Here is a 10,339-nt window from a genome sequence, read left to right as displayed (position 1 = left end):
CTCTCCCTCTGGGACAGGGGCAGGTCTGAGCTCTAATCCAAATTCTCATTGTGGCTGCCAGAATCTGTGAGCAGCTTGTTTAGTTTACACCAAAGGTTGGGTCCTGCTTTCTGCATCGTGTGTGAGAATGAAAATCCTAAATTGCCTTTTGAAATAACGAATGCAGCAGGACGTGTTATTGTCCCTACCCCAAAGCAGACAGACCAATGGAGAAATGCCGTCAAGTCCAATGTAATACCCCACTGCCATTTTACCTTTTTTGCTTGTTAAACTCCTTCGATCTGCCTGGCCCAGGCTGTCCTCTGCCTTAGCTGCTGCTCCCAGCCTGCTTTAGAGTCAAACATGCAGGGGCCCCAGGGAAACAGGCTGGGACAGGGCAGCAGCCTCGGTTGGGCTGGGAAGATGCTGGGAGTTCTGGTTCCCTGAGAACTGGCCCGGCTCCCTTCTCAACAGCGAACAAATCAATTCCACGTCCCCTCCCCAGAAAAATCAGCTTGGAACCAAGAGCAGCACGGGACGATTCCCTCTAGTTCCCACAGAGGCAGGAGAGAACCCAGGGTGTTTCTGGCAGAGCTTTTGGAACTGAGGTGGGGAAACCAGCCTTTAATAACAGGCAGCTCCAGTTTAAGCTTAGTGTTTTTAACAATTTCTACAACATTAAATAACCCTTCAATCGTAGTGTCACCATCCATAAAATTGCTTCAGCCTTATAGGTTCCTAAGTGCAAAACTAAACATCTCTTCAAATCCAAGGGAGTGGAGATCAGTCAATGTTCAGAGTCATCCCACATAAAAGAACCATGTTGTGGTACATACTGGCCCCACCATGTGGCCATCGCCTTTCCCTCCTGTCTCTTAAAAGTTTTAGTATTTTGCACAGAAACTTTCTTCCCTCAGGAGAGACCTGGGAACCAGGGCTGCCAGCCAGACAAACACCTTTAAGAGGAGGCGTCATCTGTCAAAAAATGATCTCCCTCCTTCAGTTCAGTGACACCCTGAAATGTTACTTATCAGGGCAGAGCCTGAGGATTGAAAGCAGCTACATCAAACCCCTGTATATCTAACAGGACTGAACACAAACACTCCCTTGTATCTGAAGAGATGTTTAGTTTTACCCTTGGTAAACTACAAGGCTAAAGGGAAAGGCGGTGGTGGTGTCAAATATAAAGAGTGAAACACAAAACAATCATCATAGTTATGCCCATAGTGACTGCAAAATCTTTCTATATTCTTCTTATTATCATCAGTGTATTATTTTCTCTGTCATCTAGACATTGACTAAACCTTGACCAAGAAATTTGGATCTTGATAAAATAATTGGCTACCCCTGGTTAAGGCAATGGACTTGACACCCACTCAGGCAGTGATTAGCTGCCAAATTCTGTACAACTGGTTCCCTATAAAAAGTTCTGATTTAAGGGGGGGGAGTGGAGGAGGGGCTGGGGGAGGAGAGACATATCTGTGGGGCCTGGAGCCCCTGCAGGGCCTGGGGCAAATTGCCCCACTTGCCTGCCGGCAACTCTAGATCTTGCAGCCCCTTCCCCCCTTACCTTGCCGGCAGCTCAAAGCAGCAGGACAACTCAGGAGCTCAGCTGAGCTGCCCAGCTGCTGGTCATGCTGCAGCTCTGCGAGGGGGTGGGGGGTCTGTGGGGAGACATCCTCGTGGGGCCAGGGGCCCAGGGCAAATTGCCCCACTTGCCCACCCCACCCCCATGGCCCCAGAGCTTGCAGCCCCCTTACCTTGCCGGCAGCCTAGAAGTCAGCTGAGCTGCCCAGTTGCTGGCCATGCTGCAGCTCTTTGGGGTGGGGGAAGCAGGGGAGGGCCCGGGAGAGACATCCTCGTGGGGCCAGGGACCCCTGCAGGGCCTGGGCCAATTGCCCCACTTGCCCCTTCCCCTCCCCTCTGACCAGCCGTGGAGCGTGCAGCAGGACCCCACACACACCTTGCTGGGCCTCTCAAAAAGTGGCAGCAGGACAACTCTCGAGCTCAGCTGAACTGCCCAGCTGGTGCTGGCAGCTGGCCATGCTGCAGCTGGGGGGAAGCGGAGGAGGGGCCCGGGAAGCCTCAGCCTCCCCAGCTGGGAATCCTGGGAGCAACAGGATGGTCCGGCCCATGGACTGGAGTTCTTTGTCCACCTCCTGGCCCTTTAACAACTGGTTCTCCACAGAGGTCTAATTTTAGCAACCAGTTCTTGGGAACCTGTGAGAACCGGCTCCAGCTCACCTCTGCACTCGGGTGTCTCCATGCAGGTTGAAGTGCTAACAACAGTGGCTGCCTTGCAGCCATAGCTTTTAATCAGGGCAATACATTGATACAAATTCCTTTTAAATCATTTCTCAGCCAGAATCCATCACCCACATTCCTTAAGGCACTGGGCCACCATGTGGGCGTTTCATTTCCCGCCTCAATTTCACACAGAGACACAATTTCATTTGCACAGATCCATGAACAGCAAAACCTCCCCATGTCTCTTGTCTGAGCCAGGGCATTTGATTCCAGTGAACTCTTCTCTTCTGCAATGGCAATGGTCAGACAGAGGGGACATGGCCACCTGCATCCCTGCCAGGGAGATATTGGCTGAGATCTTTCTTTCTGCTGCAGTTGTTAGTCCATGAAACATCAGAGATGGAATGCAAGGCTGAGCACACACACCAGTCCACATGGCAAGAGAGTATAAAATGCTGTTGCCTCACCTCCATCTTGTTTTCAATGCTGCTTCATACCTCTGGAGGGACTTTGCTACAAACTGAAGCTCTCTACAAAGGACTGAATGACCCATCTCAATCCAGAGACTTGATTTGAACCTGCAGTTTATTCCATCACTGCTACAAGCCTGAACCAAGAACTTTGCCATTACTGGGTGTGAAAGGTTCAAATCCATGTGCATTTTATATAACAACCTGGTCTATGGATTGTGCCGGCTCTTTTCCAGACCCAAAGTCCAGATTATGGTCAAGGGACCAGAGGCCTAGCAAATCATGATCAGCTAAGAGAAAGCTGGGGTAAACAGAAAGCCTTGCTTGCTAAGATAGGCCTGGTCAGCAAATTGCCAGGTGTTGGCGCTAAGAACTAACGAATACTGTCTTATTCAGAGTTGCAGATTGAACAAAGAATCCCTTTTCCTATTGCGTTAGTCTCCTCTGTAGGGAGACGTTCTTGCCACAGATCCAACCTTGAGTTTATAAGAAGTTGGCACATGTCAGTATAAGATATGGGATTCTTCAACCTCCCTTGCCAGGAACTAATGCCTGCCTTAAGACACACAAAAAGCAATCTTTATTGCCATATACTTTCACTGTTTCTTTGCTTTAACCCCTAGGAATGTACCTGCTGGACAATCAAAGGAGTTGCTTCATTCCTATGGACCCCAAATCAGAATTCAACAGAGATATTTTATACTAATAACATTTTATCAAAGTATTCATTAAATGTTAACTTGCTAACTTGAGACCATGGGCGGAGACATTATGTAACCTGTTAACCATTGGCTAATATGTTTATCTTGTCTTGCTGCAAAACCTAAGCTGGGGTGCGGAACTGCCTACCCCATCACTTTCCCCCGCCCATGGAAAATCTATATATTCTGCTGTAATCAATTAATTGACAGTGCCTCTGAGCCTAATAAGCAAGGTGACACTCCGCCAGCGCTGTGTGCAATAAACTCCTCTACTTGACCTCTACATGGCGTGAATTCCGTCCTTCAGAGAACAAAGAAAGAAGTGGAGGCCAGGTGACCAGGTTGCCAGGGAAACAGAACAAAGGACAGAAGAGGGACAAAAGGGCCTGGCTGAATTGGGCTGTTGGAAGCAAGGAGTCTGCTGGTTTTGAGATTCAAGGGGAGAGCCGAGGCTCTGAGTTTTGGATCTCATGAAGATGGACTTTCCTGAATCTTCCTACTTCCTGTGCTAACAAAGAACTTTCCCAGGCTGTATTCCAGACCACTAACAAACCTTCTGTTTTACAACGCTGGCTGAGAGTCACTGGGGATTGTGGAAGTTAGAGGTGCATGACTCCTTTTGGGGGGGTGGCAGTAAGGCTTTCCCAGGTGTCCTCCTAAGGTGACTCACTACAGGAAGCTCCTGGCATGGAACAGGGGTGCTGAAAAGTCCAAGGTCAGTCCCAGGACGTGCTGAAGGCAAGGAGGTTTCCCCCACTGACAGCGTCCCCTGAGAAGTGTCAAACTGATGAGGACTCTGCCTGGGTTTGGCTCAGAGCTGTTCTAGAGCACTGAGCCTCTCTCAGCCTCCAGCATGTGACCTGCAGGCGCCACTCTGACAAAGCTCCCTGGCCCTGGGCTTTGGCATCACTAGCCCCTGCTTAGTGACTAGGGGTCAGTTTAGGGCAGTGATTCCCAAAATGTGGGGCATGCCTCCTAAGGGGGGCACAGAGGAATGTTCATGGAGGCACCTCAGGGTTGAGTCAGCCCCCATGTAGGTCAGGGAGGGAGCACCACTCAGCCCCACTCTGTCCCAGTTCTTTGTCCACCCTACCTTCAGCCTGAGCCTGAGCCCCTGGTCCAACCGCGACCCCCTTACCTGTGTCTGCACCCCTCTCCCCAGCAAGCCACAGCCCTACTCCCAGCCCTGGTTCTCGACCGCGGCTTCCAAGGGGCCACAGCCATGGTTAAGAGGGCACAGTGTGAAAAGTTTGGGGACCACTGGTTTAGGATGATGTCCTCAATCACTTCTATGCAGTCCAATAAAAGCTATTCCTCACGCACCTACCCCTCCATCAGGATGGATTAGGTATGTTCTCCTGCCCTTCACTCATGCAGGAAGGATAATAACATTTCATTCCACTCAATCCTAAAGTGATTTGTACCATCCAAAACTGATCATTTTGGGGAAGAGGCCCCATCATGCTGCATACCTCGGCAGAGTAGGTGTGTCTCTGCAAACACAGTCTGTTCCTGAAGTCTTTCCCCCAGCTCCTGACTATGTGTGAGGGGGGAGCATATTCAGTCCCTGCTTCCGCTTAGTATTTAAAAACTCCATATTGTCCCTCTCACTGCTGGCCTTAGATTTCTCCTCCTGTCCTTCTTTTAGCAGTTCAGATGAGGTAGCTGAGTGGTTAAGGTGATGGGCTGTTAATCCATTATCCTCTGCACGCATGGCTTCAAATTAAATCCTCATCAGATGCATTTAATTTTCACCTCTCCTTTATAGACAACCATCTCCCCCTTTGGTACAATAACAGACCCAACAATGTTGCTTCTTGCAATCAGAAACCTTCTCAGAAACTCAGACCGCCCCCCTTGCTTTAAATTAAATGTCTAAATCCCAGATTTCTAAAAAAAAATTTCTCTAGTCCTGTATTTTTTAGTCTTTATCTCAAAAGGTAACATCCTCATAATCTCCCCCAAACACCCTGGGACCTGCCCAAATAATTTAAAGACCCCCATCCTGAGCAAGGCCACAACCGAGAACCAGAGATAGTGTCTAGGCCAAGCTGTTCTGAAGGAGGAAACTCAAACATTTTCTCCCTGCTTCCCTTGGCAAGGTCTGACAGAGAAAACAAAATTCCCCAAAGTGAAAATTTTCTATTGAAAAACCAATACTAATCTGGTTGGGGACTTTGATTTGAATGTATTATTATTATTCTCTTCTGATTTATCTCAGTTCAGTGTTTGTCCTCCAGATGTGTTTCATGTATTGAGTTGTGGGGGAGAGAGACCAATTCATAATGTCTCTACTCCCCTTTCATGGTTTCTTCCAACTTGCTAGGAAATACCTTTGCAACGACGTGAGTCAAGCAGTGTCCATTATTGCTGGGCTATCTCAGAGAAGTCTGCATTGTACACGGTTCCTGGGATAGTTCTTGGGAGTGTGGATACCTTCAATGCGCCAGCAGCGAGTTTGGCTTCTCCACTGTCACACCTGAAAGGCTGGTGGGGGGCATTTCCCAACCTCATAACATATTTCAGTAATGCACACAGAGCAAAACTTCATAACTTCCCAACCAATGCGAGCACACACAATCCAACGTGATATTAATGTTCAACAGATCAAGACTTTTGAAATGATACCTCACAATGCAGACTTTGTACAAACCAAGTTATCATTATATAAGAGTGGTGAATATGGGGCTACCAGGGTGCTGCTTTGAGCACAGTGTGCCACACCTCGGCTTCCATTGCAATGGAGACGTACCATTAGTGTCCATCTCTCCTGGGATAAATGTGGCAGCAGGGCTGGCCTGGCTCAACTGACTTGGGCTCATGGAGCTAAAGCTGAGAGGCTAAAAACTGTGGTGCAGATATTTGTGTTCACACTGATGCCTGGGTTCAGAAACCCTCACCCCTCTGGGGGGTCTCAGAGGTTGGGTTCGAGTCCCTATCTCTGCACTGTAATTTTATAGTCTTGCACTGCCTAAATCCCATAAGCCTGAGACAGCTGACCCGGGCTTTGAGACAGGTTCCCTGGGTGTTTTAATCACAGTGTAGACACAACGTTAGGCTACATCTCCAGTGGAATGAAATACACACGGTTCGTCTATGTCACATTAATCAGGATCATGCAGCTAGGTCTGGAGTAAAGTTGCAGTGCGCATGTCTGGGCTCAGACTCAGTACCCTGCTCTAGGAGCCCAGAAGGTTGGGAGGGAGTTTAGCAAGTGGAAATGGTAAAACCGCAGTCAAGTATTACCCTGGACTCAATGGCATTTCTCCATTGGTCTGTCTGCTTTGGGCCAGGGACAATAGCACATCCTGCTGCATTCGTTATTTCAAAGGGTGGTTTAGGATTTTCATTCCCAGACACTGGACACAAAGTAGGTCTCAACACTGGGTGTAAACTAAATGAGCTGGCCACAGATTTTGGGAGCCACAATGGGCGTTTGGTGTGAGAGCTCAGACCTGCCCCTGCTGCAGAGGGAGGGGGTCATCCATGAGGGAACTGGACCACTGACCTATTAGCTCTTAATACCTAAACTTTCAGTAACTCTATTATCAGTGACTGTGAGTGTAATTTAAACTGTAAGAAAAACCACACTGGGTTCAACCAAAGGACCATCTAGCTCTGAATACTGTCTTCTGACAGTAGCCAATGCCAGGTGCCCCAAAAGCCACTCCCCAAGGCACCACTTGGAGTTGAACCCAGGATTGCCTGGGTTATGAAACAAGGGCCTTAGCCTGCTAAGGAAAGCAAATGTGAATTTTGTCTTTATGGGCCACTGACAAAAGCATCCTAGACAGAAGGACTAGGCTAAAAAGAAACCTAGCAGCTGTTGCAGTAGTTCAGTTGGGTGAGTGCTAAGCTAAAGGTCTGCGGTTCAATCCCCAGCTCTGGTAGGCTCTTCTTTCTCCCTTTGTGCAGGGCTGACCTGTTTTCTGAAAGTGCAGCAGTTCCTTTAACTGCCACAAACCCCTCATTTCAGGCTATGCAGCAGGAAAAGACAGCATGGGCTTCTGCACCGAGCTGGCCCACCTGCCCTTTCATTCTTCTCTTGTTCTTTGTCAGCAAGAGGTAGAAAAAGAAGCTTTCCTTCAAGCAAGGTTCAGAAGGGCGACATCAGGATGACTTCCTGAGCACCAGCTCCAGTCCTCTGCTCTGCCAGCTGACCTATTGGAGGGCTGCCACCACTCACTCTATGTTTCCCCATCAGTGTGTGCCAGGGCGAGCACAAGCTAAACGGACAGAGTTTCTGTAGTACAGTGGTTATCATGTTTGCCCAATACACAAAAGGTCCCTGGTTCAAAACCAGGCAGAAACAGGCTGGCTTCCTTTTCTCAGATCCTCTTGCTGTCCAGGAAGGCACTCCTCTTTCTGCTATTGGCCTGTCCCTGGGATAACTCCAACCCCTGCATGACAGAGGGTGCTGACGTCAGTGGAGAAAACACCTTGGTGTCAGTCTGGAGAACCTAGAGCGGTTAGGTGTGTCACCTTTTGGAGGCTTGTGGCTTGGCCTCCTCTCCCCTTGGAGGTTGGCCTATAGATTGATGGCTTTAGAGGTCAGGGGCTGGGCTGGCTGTGAGCAACTGGGAAGCAGGAAACCCCCATCTGCCCTTCTGAGGGCCGAACCTATGGAGGTGTGGTTGGCTTCTGGGAGATAGACCCCTTTGCCTGCCTCTTGGCATCCCAGAGATGGCTACTTGCAGCCCAGGAGAAGCGAGGTCCTGGGTGGAAGGAAAAGAAGCAACGGTGAGGCTGAGTGGGCTCCTTTCTGGCCGAGATGGTGGGCTGTGAAGGGCCTGGGAGTTGCCTGTAAGCCATAAGTGGACTTGGTGCAGTGAAAACTGCTGCTCCATTCTGGCCAACCTGGGGGTGCTATTGATAGCTTGGGAGTGGGGGCAGGGGGCTGGCTGTGAGCAAATGGGATCCAAGAAGCCATAGCCTGCCTCACCAGGGTCCGAGTCTTCTTCTTCTCTCCTGCCATGGGAAGCTCAGCCTTAAGCCTGCCCAACATGTGCTGCAGCTCAAGAATTAAGCCTTCCTGTGGGACCTGTGCTGGAGATGACCATGGACCCCTGTGCGGTACTGGCCACAAGATCAAGCCGTTGGGTCGAATGGGGCAAGCTGGAGGCCTCGAGACTTAGTCCGCGGGGCTAGCAGGTCAAGCTGTTTTCCCACATGTAGGGGAGGCCGCTGCTGTGGTTCGCCCTTCCTGTGATATAATCCAGGGGTGCAAGGCTGCAGATCTGGGGGGAATTGGCGGGAGGCTCTCTATCGTTAGTTTTATGAGTGGCTGGGAGAAGCATTTATGTAACTCAGTTGGATGTGCCCCGACCTGTGGATGTCTGTGTAAGTGCAATATGTGCCAGAGATTTGCAGCCTGTCACAGCATCACAGTGTGAGAGGGAATACAGGTGGTGGGACACAGGGCTCAGGGGTCCCTCTATTCAGGTTTCATCCTGTAGATCCCATCACAGACTTTCAACAACCACATTGGATGCTCACTGAGACAGAGAGAGAGATGCCAAATGGTGATCTCCAGGGCCTGCAGACATCAAACGATAAGGAATTCTGCACACAGAGAGGACCCTGCTAGTGGAAAATGCCTTTGGAAAAGCCCCTTCTGTCACCAGCTGTGGTCCTACAGTGCTCAGTGCTCTGCGTTGTGGCCTCAAGAGCCATGGATGCAAGTTGAGTTACGATGACCTTTTCCTTGTCCCCACGTTTCTTAGGTGCCTCCTTCTGACACTTGTCAGAAAAAAACGACCAGTTTCTTTTGGAAGCATCTGCACTGCAAGGCAAAGGCAGTCTTCTCTGCTTCCTCGAAAGATTGACCAAAAGGTGGGAAGAGCAGACACATTTGGCAAGGCACCACTGGGTGCTACATCTCTAACCTCCACTTTACCTGGCAGGTGCCTTGGCCAGCTTAGCCACGGTGCTGCTCTCTGGGACTTTTCTCTCAGCTGCTCCATTTCTCACCAGTGACAATCAAAAGGAAGGTGACATGGCCTCTGTGTGTGGACATCCCCAGCAAACCCCAAGGACGTGTGGCACAGGCTCTCATGTTGCAGCAATTGCAGTTGAAGCAACCACCATGCTAATGCCAGTCACAGCAGCCTTTTCATCAGCTCCAGGCTTGTGATTTGATTCTTTCCAATGCTTCTCTCCAAAGAAGGGTTAGGGGTTGTTATAAAAGTGGATGGGTAGGGTTCTGTGGCCTGCCTTGTGCAGGAGGTCAGGCTAGATGATCATATTGGTCCCTTCTGACCTATGAGTCTATGAGAAGCCTTTTCCTTAGCAAGCAGTTACTTGGATACCAAGGGAGGTCTCTTCTGTTTCCTAGAAAGACACAGGAAAATGTGAGCAGAGGAGACAAAAGCCATACAACAAGACACCACTGGGAGTTGAACCCAGGATCTCCTGTTTACTAGACAAGTGCTTTAGCCAGCTAAGCCATGGTGCCTGCGTCAAGAAAGTGTTTACAACTGTTCCATTTGATGGTCCAGGACAACACCTGCAAATTCCAAAATACAGACCTTCCCCATTTCCCTCAAGACTTGTAGACTTTGAGGTGTCTGGCTCTCTGTGCACAGAAAGCCACAGCTGAGTTGACAGAGGGCTTCTAACATGTGCTTCTCCCACCAGACACTGTGATCATATACTGGTTAGTGATCTGTGTTTCAGTCACAGCAACCTCGGCTCAGTTCTGAGTCATGGTAACCTTTCCTTCAGCTTTAGACTTCTCATTTGCCACTTTCCAAGTGTGGTGGGGTAACTGCCCCAAACAAGCAGGAAAAAAATTAAGGCAGCCTTGCAGAGGCAGCGCAGAACCCAGCCAGTCAGGAAAGGGCTTATTGGGAGAGGCAATCAGGAGAAGGCTTGCTGGAGCAGCCCATGTATACAGGGCTGCTCAGCACAGCAAGAGTCAGTCACTCCTTGGAGTGTGAGGAG

At 49.7% G+C, this 10,339-nt stretch overlaps 1 non-coding gene across 1 annotated transcript; it reads right to left on the bottom strand.

The window, feature by feature from the left end:
- Positions 1-9,777: 9,777 nt before the first annotated feature.
- TRNAT-AGU (transfer RNA threonine (anticodon AGU)) lies at positions 9,778-9,851 on the bottom strand. Its single transcript has one exon. It is a non-coding gene; the product is annotated as a tRNA-Thr (tRNA).
- Positions 9,852-10,339: the final 488 nt, after the last annotated feature.

Source organism: Gopherus flavomarginatus, chromosome 4 (genome assembly GCF_025201925.1).
Source record: "Gopherus flavomarginatus isolate rGopFla2 chromosome 4, rGopFla2.mat.asm, whole genome shotgun sequence".
In the NCBI taxonomy this organism is placed as follows: Eukaryota; Metazoa; Chordata; order Testudines; family Testudinidae; genus Gopherus; species Gopherus flavomarginatus.
The sequence above is the reverse complement of the archived record's forward strand: the minus strand, read 5'-3'. Positions and strand labels throughout refer to the sequence as shown.